This window comes from Vulpes vulpes, chromosome 3, assembly GCF_048418805.1.
Source record: "Vulpes vulpes isolate BD-2025 chromosome 3, VulVul3, whole genome shotgun sequence".
Classification (NCBI taxonomy): Eukaryota; Metazoa; Chordata; class Mammalia; order Carnivora; family Canidae; genus Vulpes; species Vulpes vulpes.
Window position 1 is genome coordinate 4,990,375 of NC_132782.1, and position 18,763 is coordinate 5,009,137.

Here is an 18,763-nt window from a genome sequence, read left to right on the forward strand (position 1 = left end):
TCTTCTCTTGGATCTTGATGGATCTCGGTCTCACATTTAGGTCTTTTATCCATTTTGAGTTTATTTTTGTGTGTGGTGTGAGGAAATGGTCCAGTTTCATTCTTCTGCATGTGGCTAATTTTCCGAATGCCATTTGTTGAAGAGATTGTCTTTTCCATTGGACATTCTTTCCTGCTTTGTCAAAGATTTTGTCCATAGAGTTGAGGTTTCTTCAAAAATGAACCCATTTTTGGGTTCTCTATTCTGTTCCATTGATCTAGTTTCTGATTTTGTGCCAGTACCACACTGTCTTGATGATTACAGCTTTGTAATAGAGCTTGAAGTATAGCTAAAATGTCTGTGCCACCTAGAGCAATCCATACATTCAATGCAATCCTTATCAAAATACCATCCACTTGTTGGTGGAACAAATAATCCTAAAAATTGTATGGAATGAGAAAAGACCCCAAATAGCCAAAGGAATGTTGAAAAAGAAAAACCAAAACTGGTGGCATCACAATTTCAGGATCTCTTTTATAGCTCTGCACAGCTACAATCTCTCCTTGTCTTGCTTGGGATTAATTTACTCCAGCACTGTTTAGGGGAACATGTAAGATACTCCCTTCATAGCTTCTGGCCATCAATAACCAAATATGGACCTATGTAGGAGGAATTATCTGTTCTCTGCTCTTTAATGTTATTTCCAGTTAATGGGCCTTATTGGATTATTCTCTATATTTGAGGTACATATCTTATGTTTTCCCTACTCTCCAAATGCTCTCACATTCTACTACTCTTGCTATTTTCCACTTTAGCTCCATATATTCTCTGGCTTATGTTCTCTCCTCATGTGCCTCCTGTATTTGACCATTCACCTGAAAGTACATCCAACATCCTGACTAAACTTAAAGTTTATGGTCCTAATTTCTGCAGTATAATTATCAATCCTCCAGTCATACATCTGGGAATTCATCATCATTCAACACCCATTTAGTCCCAAGGTTTTGCTGCTCTTGTTCCCTGTGAATTTTTGCTTTTTCTCTTATAATTTAGGATTTTACTCTGCTCTCCCCACTACGCCCCACCCCTGACTTTTATTAGGATTGTTAAGACTGTTGTCAAAAATATTTGCTCCATCTTTAAGAAATATCTTTGTCCCTAGCTCAAAACTTCTTAGATCATGTACAGCATGTCCTGAGAGTTATCTATGTTTGACTCTGCTTCCTAAGCTCCCAATGTTAATAAGAGCATTAGATGAAAACACCCCCTCCGTACCCAGCTCCTTCAGTCTTACACTAAAGACTTCCAAGTTTCTAGAAAACCTTCTACTTTTCTTCGAACTGACCAGACAAGCCAGAACAAGGGCAAGTGTCTGCTGGGTGCATAGGGTTTAGGACGTCACTTCAGATTTTGGGGAGAATTCACAAGAAGGCAGGACAGCTAATATGGCACAGCAGGTCTGCATACTGGCAATTCCATAGCAATCCATAAGAAATCACAATTATCTCTTCACGGGACTTAAGTCCTATTATTACTTTCATCTGCTGGGGTGACTGTGCCCCTTAGTCAAGTGCCAAAGCTGTCTCATACCAGCTGGAGAGTGACAACTGCTAAATGTTTAGGACCGTTGCAAGCTAGTTCTTTAATATAGCCATTAATAAACATTAAATTATATTAACTTACAATGAAATAAATTGTATTTAAAAACAAAGGGAACATGGCTAACAGACATGTGAAAAGATGATCAGTATCACTCATCAAGGAAATGCAAATCAAAACTATAATGAGATATCACCTCATATCTGTCAGAATGGCTAAAATAAAAACCTGAGAAATAACAAATGGTGGTGAGGATGTGGAGAAAGGGGAACACTTGTGCACTGTTGGTATGAATGCAAATTGATGCAGCTACTGTGGAAAACAATATGGAGGTTCCTCAAAAAAGTTAAAAACAGAAGTACTCTGCATTCCAGTAATCGCAATACTGGTATTTACCCTAAAAATACAAAAACACTAATTCAAAGGGATATATGCACCCCTATGTTCGTTGCAGCACTATTTACAATAGCAAGCTATGGAAGCAGACAAGGTGTCAATCAATAGATGAATGGATACGGAAGATGTGGTATATATGCAATGGAATATAATTCAGCCATAAAAAAAGAATGAATTCTTGCCATTTTCATCAACATGGTTGGAGCTAGAGAGTATAATGCTAAGTGAAATAAGTCAGAGAAAGACAAATACCATAAGAATTCACTCACATGTGGAATTTAAGAAACAAAACAAATGAACAAAAGAAAAAAGAGACACAAACCAAGGAACAGACTCTCAACTATAGAGAACAAACTGATGGTTACCAGAGGGGAGCTGGGTGGGGGAATGGGTGAAATAGGTTAGGGGGATTAAGGAGAGAACTTGTCATGTTGAACACTAAGTCATGGATAGAATTGTTGAAGCACTATATTGTACACCTGAAACTGAAATAACACTCTATGTTAACTATACTGGAATTAAAGTTAAAAAACTTATTACAAAACAAAAAAATCAATAAAAAATAAAAACAAAGGTGGCAATCAAAATTCATCACTTCCTAATTATTTTACTATTATCTGTGCTCTTGGGGTTATTTACATCTGTTGTATCTGTACAGTAGAAATAATATATAATGGCATACAACCACACATGTCCTCTCAATTCTGTGTTAAGTCACATCAAGTTGGTTGAAGTAAGCCATGGTGAAAGTATGTACACCAAAGAAAACAGCAAATGCTACAAATCAGGGCTTATCCCATCCCTTCCTTCAACCCCTAGAAAGCTGTTGAATACTTACCAGTACATTATTACTGTGAATCCACTTAGTATTAAAATGGAAAAATACAAAGGCACAGTATAGTTAGTGAAATTTCCCTACTTTAATTCACACTTTTCCATTTCTTCCAACTTGCTTTTCTTTCAAAGTGTTCCAACCTCTCCCAAGTCAAAAACATGTGGAAGCATAACCTATATCAAACAACTGACCTGAATAGTGTTCATATTGAATTATTACTTTATTAATTGGCTCTCCTAAGATGAAGTCAGAAATTTCATTTATATAAAGTTTATGTCTGATTTTTCTGTTCAAAATCCCTTCTCCTTTACCTACATTGTCCCCAGATCCTTTTCTGCACATGTGTGTTTGTACCTGTGTTTGTGCATATCTATTTGCTCTATGTATAGTCACTTCTTAATAGCTAACTTGAACTTCAAATAACTACAGTTAAAGCTCAACTCTGTATCTAGGAAGACACTAGAAAGGGAGATCATTAAATGCCTTAGAATCAATACTTGAATTCTTAAGAGGGAATTCAGAAGGAGATCAGCAAATGTTATTAAAGGATCAGGAACTGACTCAAGAAAACATAAAGAAAGTAAGACTCCTTATATGGCAATGATAAGGCTAATGGGAAACTGAAAGTGATCTTAGAGAATGACTGGGAATTTTATACAGAGGAGTCATTGTTCTGGGTTTCCACTTAGGATAAGTTAAGAGAGATTTAACTTACAGCACTTCATAGAAAGAACTTGAGAAGAATTCAGCAAGAGAAAATTATCTTAAGGGGTTATTTCCCCCTAAAGTTCTTTTTAATCAACCATTTTAATCAATGTTTCCACAGAAGCTTAATTCAGAGGTAGAGAGTCTTATTACTAAAAAGTCACTAAAAAATGCAATCAATGGAAGATGGGATGTCTGGATTTTCCTCAAAAGTAGATATGGACTTTAGCTTTCTAAATATTCTCAGATGTTCTAAGCTCACCTGAAGATCATATTTACTGAGGCTTCCTCAAATAGGTGGGTACGTATACATAAGGGATAAGGCTATAAATACCAAAGACACATAATACCAAATCAGATCAAAAAAACATTCTATCTGAGACTCAGTTTCTCAACAAGGTCCCTTTGTGGGAAGGCATGGGAGGGCCTTAAATAAATAAATTCCCCTAATAACCTACCATTTGTGTGTCTAATCCCATTTTGAACCCATTTACGCATTAATAAGTGCAACCTCCCAAGATAGTTACTTCCCTGTTGTTTTTTTTCTTCTAGTATTTGGGGATTTGTTAAATCCTATGCATATATTAAAACCCTTTTGATGGGGATCCCTGGGTGGTTCAGCGGTTTAGTGCCTGCCTTTGGCCCAGGGCATGATCCTGGAGTCCTGGGATCGAGTCCCACATTGAGCTCCCTTCATGGAGCTTGCTTGTGTCTGCCTCTCTCACTCTCTGTGTCTCTCATGAATAAATAAATAAAATCTTTAAAAAAATCCTTTTGAAAATAGAAAGGCTATAAATCACTAACTGTATTAATTAACTGCATTAATTATAATTAATAAATTAAAAGTCAGAATTTACCCTACTCAGGACACCTGGGTGGCTCAACGGTTGAGCGTCTGCCTTCAGCTCAGGGAGTGATCCTGGAGTCCTGGGATCGAGTCCTGCATTGGGCTTCCTGCACAGAGCCTCTTTCTCCCTCTGCCTGTGTCTCTGCCTCTCTCTCTCTCTGTGTCTCTCATGAATAAATAGTCTTTTTAAAAAAAAGAATGTACCCTATTCAATCCCTATAAGATGTAAGACTTCCAACGACTTTCATAATTTGGCCTCCACTTATCTATTCAATCTCTTCTCTTACCACCATTTCCCCAGCCCACTCCAAACCCTATGCTTCAATGGTACCAAATCATTGCCAGTTGCTTTAAATTGCATGGGTATTTGGCAGAAAGATATTTCCCATTTCTGGAAGATGTTTCCTTCTACCGTGAAGACTTCCTGACTCCCCCTGACCCCTCCTACCTGGTTTAGGTACTGCTTCTGTTTGTTCCCATTGTACTTGTGCTTGCCCTCACCAAGAGTATCTGAATTCCCCATCAGACTGTCAGGTCCTTGGAAACAGGAACTGTCCTTTTTGTTCATCTCTCTATCCAACGTAGCAAGCATTCAGTTATAATTGTTAAACTCAGAAATTAAAAAGGTTAATAGACTTAAAATAATATCACCACTACATTCCATACTTGATGCGCAGTCTATCAACTCTGGCCCTCTATACAGAATGGTATGATTTCATGGTCAATATAGTCACCACTTTCTGAATTTCATTAGGAATCATGCAATCTCCCAAATGCAAGTTTATGATGATTTTATACACATATCAAGTCAGTTTTTGCTTTCTTTCCTAGTAGTGTCTGGGATTTCATTCAATTTTTTGGCTTATATCTTCATGCAATGTTTGTGGTGGCATCAAGGTCTATTTTATAGGTCGGAAAAGACCATTTATAACTATCATCCTATAAGGATGGTTTGTAGGATAAAGGCAGAAACAGTGAACTGCATTTAAATTTATCTTGTTTGCTTTTGTATATTACTGGTAGCATGTAATTCAGCCCTTTGTTAAACAAAATTGAAAAGTTTTGTGAAGTTCAAAAACATCTCCTCCTCTAAGGAACAAAAGCAGGAGAAACTTTCATTGTAATGAGGGAAATTAAGCCTTGATTTTGAAATAGCTTTGTCCTCACAAAGATGACTTATTAAGAGAGGAAACCAAGAGTGGAAAGATAAAGGCAGAGATGATCAGACTAGTAAAGATTAGTTGAATGTACGGAAGTCTGCTCTAAAGCTGTGTATAGGCTTTACTGGGAGATTTAGAAGAGTGTCATGGTGGTGAGGTGTGAATTGGGGAAAAATAAAATCCTGATCTATAAGAAATATTACTTGGCTTTATTAGTTTGCTCAAAAGCATATGATACTTTAAGCTTGGAAACTTTCTTTTAAATAGTTTCAATTAAAAAGATATGTTGATGTTGATTTAAAACCAGTTTTCAGCTGATGTTATTCTTAAGTTATTTCTCTATAACAGAACTTAGGAGTTTTAAATGACATTTTCTGAAATAAATTGAGATTTTAATTCCAAGTCATGTCTCACAGGAAAATTGCAGGTGAATAGGAAGGTCACCTTATTATAATTATTAGTAAAAATATAGTTATCTGCTTAGATTGTTATCAGGAACAAGCAAAGTTTTCTTTCCCTTTGGGAATAAAAGGGGTCAGTGATACAAACCTCCTGTTTGTGACTGATAATAATTAAAGATTGGTGATTAAAGCATAGGCACTTTTTTTCTGCCTCTCTTGCTCTTCATAAACTTGCTTTCTTAATGATTTTAATCAAAAGTTTACAGAAAAATAGGATTGATTTTATGTCATGAGATTGAAAAGCAACCCAGGAGGCTTGAGATACTCTCAAACAAGTCATTCTGATCATGATTACAAATCATTCTGATGGAGGATAGAGGATAATCAAATGATCCTGTACATTGGTCCAAAAAATAATCTACACAAGAACAGGGTGTGGAGACAGGATTTAGTGGCACCGTGTTTAAAAAGGATGGTTGTTATCTAAATCCATACACTCAAACAGGTTTTTATTTTAGTCTAAATTATTTAGTCTAATTATTCTAAATTATTAGTCTAAATTAGTCTAAATTATTATTAGTCTAATTTATTTTAGTCTAAATAGTCAACAGTTCCATCATGTTTTTAGCCATGATATTGACTTTTTTGAAGCATTTAAAGTTGTAAATAGCATATCCATCATTTTGGGTTTGTCTGATTATTTCCTCTTGGTATCTAATGCTTTCCCTTCATTCCTCTTCCCCCTAACTTTCCTTTAAGTTTCAAACAAGGTGTTAACCAACTATATACAACTCAGAGGCCAAATCCAATCTTCCATTTTATTTTTGTAAATAAAGTTTTATTGGAACAGAGCCACACCCATTAGCTTACATATTGTCTATCACTGCTTTCCTAGGGCAGGGTTGAGCAATGCTGAGGAGACCATATGGCCCACAAAGCCTAAAATAATTATAATCTGTCTCTTTCTAAAAAATCTTTGCCAATTCCTATACTGGAAAATTGTTTAAATTGAGATAAAGTATTTTTGGCACAAAGGTGATGTATTTCATATTGCATCCTCTCAGGTTGTTAGTCCACTTCTAGTGATGTTGTTTGTTTACTTAAAGCGGTGATAGCCAGATCTCCCCAATGTACAGGCATGTTTTTTTCCCTCTTTTCATTTAGTAAATAATTCATGAAGAGATACTTTGGTTCTGTAAATATTGTTTATCATATAAAAATATTCCATCTAAAGACTTTATTATCTACTGATGGTCTTTACCTGAAATAATTATTACATTGGAGATTGAAAAGTGCCGGCTTCTAAATCTATTAGGTCTTCAACATTTATGAGATGACAAAATGATAATTTCTTTGCTCCAAATGTAGAATCAGCCATTTTCTTCTCAGTTAATCCTGGTTCTTTTAGGTGAAAATGATATTTAGAAATCAATATCTAAATTGATGTAGGTGCTAGCCTGTATGATTTAGTACCTGGAGCGTATGGCCCATAGGCTGAAATATTTATTATCTAGCCTTTTACAGAAAAAGCATACTGACTCCAGGTATAGGGAAATAGCAGAAGGGAGGGCCATTCTCCAGAATGTTAACATTAAAATGTTCCTTTAAATGTTTTGTCCTACCACAAATGTAAAATATTTCAAGGTCCCAATACCAATGTTCTCACTAATAGTAAACCACTGAGTGAAGTTTAAGATTTCTTCCCAGTCTTTTCCCCTTAAAATTCATCTGACTGAGGATGTATAGAGGCCTAGTTTCAAAAGTTAGTTGAACTAATATTTTCCTTCCTATGGTTATATTAGTTGGGAGGGGGCTTTTCCTTCCTGTGGTTATATTAGTTGGGAGGGGGCTATAAAAACATTTAAATGATAATTAAGGAAATTAGAATATGGAGTCGACGATACTAGATGACATTATAGAATTTTTGTTCATTTTCTTAGCTATCCTAATGGTATTGTGGTAAAGTAGGTGATTGTCCTTATTAGCTAAATCATGCCAAAATATTTAGTGGTAAGATTTCATGTCTACAATGTTCTTTTTTGTGTGTTTCAGTTTTTTAGAAAACCTAGATTTATTTGTTAAGCTATTACAAAGACAGGACAATTATCATCTGAAGTACTCTGAGGACTTCATCCCAATTTCACTGGTTGTTATGGAAACCAACCTAAGAGGTTAGAAATTAAAGGATATAAACCTGAGGTTATAACAAAACAGACTGGTGACATGTGGCAAAAGGCATTAAAGGCTAATCAGCAGCACTTGTGTTAGTAATAGTATATGTGGCTAAGATATTTCCCAAGAGGCTCCCTAAAGACCCTTACCCCTCTGGAGAATGAGCAGAGGTCGGGATTTCTCTGAGATATTTTTGTTTTTCTTTTTAAGGGGTAAGGGAAGGCCTAGGCTCTAAAGGGGTAGATATTAGACTCCACCTCCCTCTTCCCATCCAGCCTACCTACACTTTCAGGTGCCTGTGCATTCTCACTGTGTGGCTTGCCAGGTTACGGAAGATGCACGTAGTGAAGGCAGGAACTATAGGCCTACTCAGAGGGCACCTATATACAGAGAGTTTTAAGGTAGATGATAAATTACAAATACCCTCTTAGTTCATTCACCTTTGTTAATAAAGGTCATAGTTTCTTCTGCGGTGACAACTTTTTATCTCTGCATAGTCTGTCTCATAAAAGAACTGGTTTAGGTAAATCTTGGAGAAGGAAAAAGACTTTTATCAACACTTACTCCACAGAAGAGGCACCAAGTTCTTTTCTACAGTGAGGAGTAGAATCTCACAGCAGCATGAATCATTCTCAGTGACCACAATCTGCATCCCTGAACTATCCAGCAATTGTTGGAAGCTACCTCCATCCCACCTCATAGTCTCTTGTTGACTCTTCTGTCCAGACTCCAGCCACGTTACACTGGCTGCTCAGCCTGAGAAAGCCTGTGTTCTAAACTCTTCAATGTGGCCGGGCCTGCTGCTGCTAAATGGGATAATCCTTCTTCATGGGTATAAAATGTAGGGATGTCTGCCCGCCCTGGTTCATGTGCTTCTGCATCCTATTCTTCTCCATCCTCGTCAGATGGTTATCTGAATCCTCATCCTCAGGATCTGGAGGCAAAGTTGGGCGTTCACACATTGCAGTGAACATTGATTTATCACTAGGCACAAATCTAAGTTCAGCAATAGGTTCAACATTATCATCACTGTCTTATTCTTCAGCAACAGATACTTTTGATTCTTCCTCAAATTTGGCATTTACCATAACCAGCAAATACTCACATGGATAGGCATCTAGGTGTCTGGACACTGTGCAAACTAATGGTGTCCATTGAGAATCCTAATCCAGGGCCATCTAACCAAGGCAGGTGGCTCTCAGTAATGTAAGAGGTGCCAAGATGCCAAAGCCCTTGCTGTTCAGCCCAGCCTTGGTATCTGGCTGCCGCCGCCAGAGCCCCTCAGTTGAGCATGGCAGCAGGAAAGTTTGGAGGAAGCTCACTGAAGCAGGAAGCACAGAAACACAGGCCTGGAGAGAGAACCAAAGCACAGCAACTCCGCCACTTGCCTGAAACTTTTATTTTATTATTTTATTTTATTTATTTTATTTTATTTTTTAAAAAGATTTTATTTATTTATTCATGAGAGACACAGAGAGAGGCAGAGACACAAGCAGAGGGAGAAGCAGGCTCCCTGTGGGGAGCCTGATGTGGGACTCAACCCCAGGACCCCAGGATCATGACCCAAACCAAAGGCAGGTGTCCAACCACTGAGCAACCCAGGTACCCCTACAACTTTCTTTTAAATAGTATGGTAGACCACAGTGTGTGGGCAGGGTGGAGAGAAAGAGGGAAGAGGGCAAGAATACAAATAAAGGAAATAGGGCACAATACTTAAAGTTAGTATATCTGGGTAGAAATTCTTTGTACAACTTTTGCAGCTCTTCCTTAAACTTGAAATTTTATCAAAGTTGGGAGATAGAGGAAAAAGAGAGAGATGATTGTGAGTTCAATAAAGATTTTAAAAAGTGATCCATATACACATGCACCAATACTTTGTCTCCTTGGGCAAAATTAATTAACATACATGTTCTGCAGAAGAACCTTTTCTTGTGCTCTGCTTTGGCTGAGGGTCAGAGCATACCTAGAGCTCTAACTACTTTAATGTGAAAGGGAACTGACAAAAAAGAATGGCGCCTTCGATTGAATAGAATTGTCAGGTTTTCTAGCTTTCCTTAAGATTCCAGTTTAATTTATCTAGAGGCTAGTTATGGATAGAACCCAAATACATAAGGATATTTTACACAAAGCCACAGCATTGATGCGCTCCCCTTCTACCATCCCACTAACCTGGAGTCAGCAAACGTTTTCTTTTTTTTTTTTTTTTTAATTTTTTTTTGTATTTATTTATGATAGTCACACACACAGAGAGAGAGAGAGGCAGAGACACAGGCAGAGGGAGAAGCAGGCTCCATGCACTGGGAGCCCGACATGGGATTCAATCCTGGGTCTCCAGGATTGCGCCCTGGGCCAAAGGCAGGCGCTAAACCACTGCGCCACCCAGGGATCCCGCAAACGTTTTCTTTAGAGGGTGAGATAATAAATATTTCAGTTGCTGTGCTCATACAGTCACAGTATGTCCCATGGTCATTGTTATACTGACATTGTGGGCCATACAGCTGCTGTACGTGTCACACTATATGTGCCATTGTGGCCTACAAAAGCAGCCATAGACAAATGAACGAACATGGTTGTGTTCAAATAAAACATTTCTTATGGGCACAGAAATTTAAATTTCACGTATTTTTCACATAATGTGATTTCTTTTTTCCCAGGCATTTAAAAATGTAAAAAATATTCTTGGCTTACAGACAATACAAAAAATAGATAGAATGGTAGGTATGGTTCAACCTAGAAAACAAAAGGGAAGAACTTACAATTGCACCTTTGTGCGGGCTGCCTTTTAGCTGCCTCACTTGGCTCTGGTGAAGGAAAGGGGCTCCTCTGAATGGCCTGACAAGGCTAAACAGCTCTATGCTTTTAAATCCACTGAGCAGATACTAAGTCTGTTCCCAGACCTCCGAGATTCAAAAGGTCCGTTAGCTGCCCTAAATAGGAAGGTTTGTTCTAAGTTAGTAATCAGTATAATCGGGAGGAGTCAGTCACCATGTAGGTAAATAACAACTAGAATCTTGATCTATCAGCTTGGAACTAGAGAGGTTTCTCATTCACTTCCTTCTGCAAGTGAAGGCACCTTATCCACTGTCTTTTTAACCTGGGGCTTCACCATGACCGATTGATCACATGTTAATACCTCTGTGCAATCAAATTAGCTTGCTTGTAGATGTAAATTTGTCTTACTTAAATAAATGTATTTAGATACTGACACAAATAGCTTCCTAAGTAATAGTTTTTATTTATAATAATTTCTATCCTTTGATAATATTGCCATAGTGACCTTGAACCATGATATGTGCTGAACCATGGTGGGCCCCTTTGGCCAGAGAGGGTTTTCCCCTATGCCTCTCCTTCATTGAAAATGACAAATGAGTTGAAAACCTACCTCTCCAAAAAGAGCTTATGAAAAGAAAGGGCTTATAGGGATAGAGATGGAGATGGGGAAAGAGAAATACATAACTATCCTCAGTGTTTAAATGGTTGTCAAGAGAAGGAAGGTTCAGACTTGTTCCACTTGCTCTCAAGCAATAGAAGAAGGATTAATGTGTGGAAGCTGATAAGAAAGAGCTGGGCTTACTACCAAAAAATATAGAAATAACAAGAGGAAAAGAGAAAAATTCAATAGCTGTCCAAAGATGAAATGGACTGCCCTGGAAGACAGAAAGTTTAGTGTCTGGAGATACACACATACCTAGGATGTATGACCACTAAGTGGAGAGGTAGTAGAAAAGATTAAAAAATTGAAATCATTGAACTAGGTAACTTTAAGATCTATGACATTTAACACTTAGGCCTGACACTTTTGAGATGGCATTCTTAAGAAAAAAAGAGGCAAAGATAAATAATCATAAGAGTGAAGTAATTCCTTATTCCTCTAGTTTAACCACAGCAAAGACAAACGTGGCTCATTCACCCACAACAAATTCAGGCCTTACCACTTTATTCTAGCTGTATGCATTCTCCCATTTAATGGATGTTCATTGAGACATAATCTACAATTGCTAAATATGAGAACATTGTGGTGTAGACACAGATTTCGTTTTCATAAAATTAACAATTTATTGGAAAAAATAAAAATCTAACAAGTAATTACAATTAAAATATGGGTGTTGAGATTGTGCAGATGTAGGACATTGTGCTGGTCTTTAAACATGATGACAGGGGCACCTGGGTGGCTCAGTGGGTTAAGTGTCTGCTTTCAGCTCAGGTTATGATCCTGGGTGAGGTTAGTGGGATGGGCCTGGGATCCAGCCCCATGTCCAGCTCCCTGCTCAGAGCAGAGTCTGTTCTCCCTCTTGCTCTGTCCCTCCCCTCACTTGTGCATGCTCTCTCTCTCAAACAAATGAATAAAATCTTAGGGAAAAAAAAAACATGATGACAAATTATTTGATACTTCCTCTTTTTAAGAATTTGGAGCTAAACTCCCTTTACTTGAATCTGGTTAGGCTTATAACTACTTTGATCAATAGGTAAAATAGAAGTAACACTATGTGGTTTCTAGGTCATATGGCTTCTGCCTTGCTTATTGGAAGATGAGTTTCTGGAGCCCTGTGGTACCTTGTAGGAAGTCCAGCTGCTCTGAGCCCACTGTGCTTTGAAGGAGTCAAGCTTCAGACAGAGACCATGTGGAGCCCCAGAGCTCCTGCTACTCCTAAATTTCTAGTCAACCCAGTCCAATGAAAAGAGGAAGTCATCAGATTATTCCAGCTCCAGGCATTCAAGCCACTCCTAGCCATTCATGTCTTCAAAGGTCTGATAGTCCAGACATCATGGAGCAGAGATAAGCCATCCTCCGTGGGACTTGTCTAAACTCCTAACCCAATGAATCCCAAGCACAATAATAACATCATTTTTGTCCCATGCCAACAAGTTAAGGGATGGTTTGTCACAACATTTCATCACAACAGGTCTACGAGAACATGTATTAAGACCTAACCTTGTTTAGGGGCCAGAGAAGGCCTCAGAGGAAGTCACATTTGAGCAGAGACATGAAGGAGTAAGAATTAGCTATGAGAGTGTTCTCAAAAGATGCAGTCTGAAGAGCCAGTGGAGGCAAGAAAAATACTGGGGCCCTTCAGGAGCTGGTAGTGTTTAGGAGTCTAAAGAGGAGTCAGATGGGCAAGAAGTCAGGTGGGAGGGGCGCCAGGGTAGCTCAGTGGTTGAGCGTCTGCCTTTGGCTCTGGTTGTAATCCCAGGGTCCCGGATCAAGTCCCTCATCAGGCTCCGCACAAGGGAGCCTGCTTCTCCCTCTGCCTATGTCTCTGCTTCTGTGTTTCTAATGAATAAATAAATCTTAAAAAAGAAAACCAGTCAGGTGGGAGGTAAAAGATGAAGTAGAGTCTGACCATAGTCATCTCATAAGCAATATTATGGCATCTGAACTTTATCAGAAGTGTGAAGATGAAGCACTGAAGAGTTTTTTTTTGTATCAGAATCACATTTCTGGATGTGTTTGCATCGCAGGCAAGGATGAAATAGTGAGAAGTTATAGCTTTAATTCTGGTGAGAGATAACAGTAGACTGATGAGGATAGCAATAGAGACCAATATTCAAAAGGTAAATTCATGGGATTTACTAAGCCTTTGGCTGTGGAAATGGGGAGTGAGAGAGGGAGGAGTCACCTGACTGGGCAGCAGGGTGAGTGGTGGTTTCCTTTACCCAAAAGGAAATAGTAGAAGAAGAACAGATTAGAAGCGTTGATGAATAGCTTCCTCTGGGGCATGGAGAATTTGAAGTGCCAGAGAGACATCCATGTGGCAGTCAGGAGACAGTTGGTTAAACATTATAGGTAAGGAGGAGAGTATGCAGAGGAACTAATATTGGAGTATTTTAATCCAGGTACTTTATAGATGGTATTTCCTTTAATTCTGATAACAACCATGTGGGACCTGCCTAAGATCAGAGAGACAGAAAGTATAGGGTTGAAATTTCAATATAGATCTTCTTACTCTGGTTCAAAGTAAAAGACCTGTACTCTTTTCCACTTCTAAAAATCACAGTGTGGGCCTTTGGATTTGGAAAGCAGCAAAATCAGCATTTGGGAATGCCTCTCCAGTCAGTCTAGTGGGTGACCTGAAAAGCTACAGTTTGAAAAGGGGCCAGAGACAAAGAAAGCTATCCAACTGATCTAAGCCACAGTGGAGACAGCAGTGCCGCTTGGCCCTATGGCATCACGGATTCCCTGATGTATTCTGGAGGGTCAGAATGTTCCATAGAGCTTGTCTAATACCCTCAGGACTGGATAGCACACTCAGGTCTTCTTTGCAGAGTTTTCTTTTAAGAACCAGCTCTTGGTTCACTAATGGACCCTGACAATTATTATGATGACTAGCATTTGTCAAGCAGGCACAATGTAGTAGGCTTTGTAGTGAGTGCTCCCATGTTCTAATTTATTTATTTCTCAGAACAACCTTATAAGATAGTATTATTTTTTTAATCTACCTTTTATAGACTAGTGTAGGTACCAACTGGACTATTGACTTTAAGACACCAGGTGACAATAAGACTCCAGGTATTCATAATGAGCTGGATGTTATCTGAGCCACCTGGCCATAAAGCTGGGAGTGACTAGCAACACGGACTAATGAAATGAAAGTAGATTGAGCTTGACCATGAGCATGACTGGAAGACACAGATAATTTTTATGAACAGGTGGCTCACCTTCCACACTGACATCACTCCTTCAACCCACACATATGGCCCAAGGGGCATTCTCAATAACTAGCTGACTGGAGAAGAAAAAAAAATGAGCCAGTTTTATAGCCAGGTCTATACATATCCTGGCCCCAGACAGATGTAAACTGCTATGATGAGTAGCTCTGCTCTGAAATCTCCCTGAAAGATGGTAGAGAGAAGAGAAATTTTCCAAGTGGGTATAATTTCAAGAGGACTATCTTAATGTTCACTTCACCTGAGGTAAAGGATTAAGTAACTGCCACACATTAGGTACTTGAATATTTTTTAAAATTTTTTATTTATTTATTCATGAGAGATACACAGAGAGAGGCAGAGACACAGGCAGAGGGAGAAGCAGGCTCCATGCAGGGAGCCAGACGTGGGACTCGATCCTGGGTCTCCGGGATCATGCCCTGGGCCCAAGGCAGGCGCTCAACCGCTGAGCCACCCAGGCGTCCCCGTACTTGAATATTTTTAAGTAAATGAATAATGATGGATTAATAACAATTTGTAGGTGGTAGTTAATAGTTTGGTCAGCTGATTAGGGACATTGAAGGAATATGATTGGAGGATTTGTGACAGGAAGAGTCAGAGAGATAATGTGTGTGGGAAAGTTCCCCTAATGGAACTGGTTCAGAGTGTGGGAATAATATATGGGTGATTTTAAAGAATTAGATGGAAGAGATGATCTGCTATATGTGTGTCAGTCTTCTTCTCCAACAAATTAATACTTGTTCAGTGGGCTCATGGTACAATTCTCCCACTGGTGGGAACAAAAGTTATACACTGCTCTGTTACATGAATTTACCCTCATCAAGGCTGATCTGATTTTGTCAAGGACAAAATACAGCAGGGATTTAGACAGTGTTAACTCGTTACAACATTATATCACACTCATTCTATCAGGGGAAAGGCAAAAAGAATTTGGATTTTCTTTCCCTGTACACCATGTTTGCACCATTTGTGCACCGTTGTTGCATTCTACAAGATGATGCTTCTTCCTAAGGAATTCCCTAACTGTGTAAGATGTAGGGCAATGGGCTGAAGCCCCCATGCTGCTGTCCTTATAAAACAAAGAAATGGCCTATTGAATACTTAGATATATCATGAGCTGTGAGACAGTATTTTGTGAGGTTGGGTGTTACTTTACAGGAGGCGGTTTTGCTCTGAAGTAGTAGCTAATATATTATCCTGTTTCTCCACACAACCAGATCATATAAAGTGGGAATGGTGCTTTTCACTATTAACCCTAAAGACCCATTTGCAAAATCTCTTTTTCCCCATCCCTGAGACTCTAGTCTCTGCTGGTTTTAACTTCTAATACTGCCACTGGGAGGATAACAATGGTTACATTGAAATGGGAGCTGATGCAAATATTTGCCTTTGAGGGTTTATCATACCAGTTAGTAAACAAGTAGAAAAGGAGGTTCTACTTGTGGAACAGTTGACATCAGAGGTGGAACAGTTGACATTTGCAACAGTTGACATCCGAAGGAAATAGGACTGCTGTCATTTAACAACAGAGGCAGGAAGAAGTAGGTGACCTCTAAGGAACTCCTAGGATATCTTCTGGCATTGCATGGTCAATGGTAAAAGTCACCATACATAAGCCGGTATAGGTCAACCCATTAGGTAAAGAACTTCACCCAGCCAAGATGCTGGCTGAAAGCAAAGAGCAAATGTAATGCATAATAGAAAAGAAAAATTATAAATAAATTTGAATTATGATTTTCACCACATACACACATATACATACATACATACATTTATAAATACAGATCTTCCTCGACTTAATAAAAATCTTAATAAACCCATAGTAAGTTGAAAATATTGTCATTTGAAAATGTCAATAACACACCTGACCTGGCAAAGATCATAGCTTAGCCTAGCCTACTGTGAGTGTGCTCAAAACACTTCCATTAGACTACAGTTGAGCAAAATTATCTAAAACAAAGCCTATTTTATAATAAAGTGTGGAATATCTCATGTAATTTATTAAATACTGTGCTAAAAGTGAAAAAAGGAATGGTTGTATGGGTATAAGTGTACCGATTGTTTACCCTTGTGTGGCTAACTAGAAACTGCAGCTTGCTGCCACTGCCCACTCTCAGGAGAGAGTATCACACTGCATATCAGTAGCCCAGGAAAAGATCCAAATCCAAAATTCATTATATATAATTTATATATATATATATATGTGTGTGTGTGTGTGTATATGTATATACACACACACACACACACACATTTTCTGTCTGCTTTCTTCACCTCTCTTTTCCTTCCAATTTTACATAAGGCATGTTTATTGGTAGTAATCTAAAATTTAGTCCATAAGTCATGGAATATTGGGATGGATCATAATAGAACCAGAGGACAAAAAAGCAAAAAGACATCATTTAGAGATCTTCAATTTAGAGCTAGACAAAATGTAATACATGAGACTTCGAGTTGATTCCCTTTAAGATGAGGTAAGCATGTTTTGAGTTGTAAAAGGTAAAATTATTGTGTTAGGTGGAAGGAAATTTATTGGCAGTGTGGTATGAAAAGAAGGGTATGTTGATTTTGCCAACTCTAACTGTGGACTATAAGAGACATCTTTTTAATCTTTCTTTCCTTTTCTCAGCTTCTGAGTCCTTCTTTTGAAGAAATTTCCCCTGTAAAGTGATGTCCGATACTTGCTTTCCCACCTTGGCAGCTGGCTCATGAGCATGTGATCTGAGTTCAGCCCATCAGCTGCCTCACTTGGAAGCCAGTAATGCAAAGAGGCAGGGCCTGTGGAGACACTGTGAAGGCTATTGGTGGCAGCAGCGTGCCAGGAGTGTGACTAAAAGCAGCACTACCAACTGGGACATCTGGAGTCCAGAGATGGCAGAGGAGGAGGTGCAAACTGTGGCATCTAATGGGCCGTGGCTGGACTTGCTGGGATGAGTCTGTGCAGGGAGTTGGAGTACAGTCTTGCCTCTTCTTATCTTTCCAGCCTCTATTATTCCCAGACATTTTCTAAGCTCAGTTCTGCAAATGATTCTGTAAGCTACCCTAATATGAAATGTTTTTATTGCAAAATCCAAGCGGAAATGATTTCTGTTGTTTGTAAACTAGAACCCTAGTTAATACAAGGAGGCTAGGCTAGATGCTTTCCCAGCTCTAAAACTACATGACTCTATCAAACTCATATTAAAATACATAAAGTAAGAAAATAACCTAGATCATAAACACGTTCCTTTCACTATTACTATTAACTACTAGTTAATAGTAACTATTAGTTACTATTTAATATCATCTGATAGCTGTGTGTGTGTGTGTGTGTTCCTTACAGGAGTAGTGCCAAGCAAGGAAGGGAAGGGTAAACAAGTGCTTGAAGCTATATTGAATCCATCATAGTGATATTTTGAGGAGGTTACCATTACATTTCTCCCAGCCTGTGGCTTTATACATCCTTCATCCAACCATGCTTGCCAAGTTTCCGGCTGCCTAGCCCTGCATCTTTAGAAAATCTTCCTAGAGTTTATGCCTAATAGGTCAGTGTGTCATTGCCTGAAAGTGCTTAGTAAAACTCCCTTGCTAAGGAGTTGGTGATTAAAAACCTTTGTAACCTAAACAGTGGTTGCCTCTACTTCACTCACAAGACCATGTGGGGCATCGGAGAACAAGCATCCCTTTGCTGTAGAAAAGACATAGCAAATCATTTGCCTCTCCATATTGGTATAAATGTTGAAATGATAGCATCTGTGGTCACTTCATTGACACATACATATGAAGGACAAATAGTTATGGGTACTAAAGGGAACCAACAATGCACATTTGTATAAAAATGTATTATAACAGGTTTCTGAATATTGCCAACCCTCAACCAAACACATACCTGCTGACATTCCATTTTATGTCCTAAACAAGTAACTGCAACAGACAGATCAATGTGGCATTTGGTAGAAATCCAGTAGCTTTTTTAACGAGCAAAGATTTCTAAAATCAAAAATCAAAGTTGTAAATAATAAATTAA

General features: G+C 38.5%; 1 protein-coding gene and 1 pseudogene across 14 annotated transcripts in view; both read right to left on the reverse strand.

The window, feature by feature from the left end:
• CCDC148 (coiled-coil domain containing 148) overlaps nt 1-18,763 on the reverse strand; it is a 283,318-nt gene that overhangs the window by 69,813 nt on the left and 194,742 nt on the right. The window lies entirely within an intron of this gene.
• Nucleotides 8,775-10,254, reverse strand: LOC112916545 (methylosome subunit pICln-like; annotated as a pseudogene).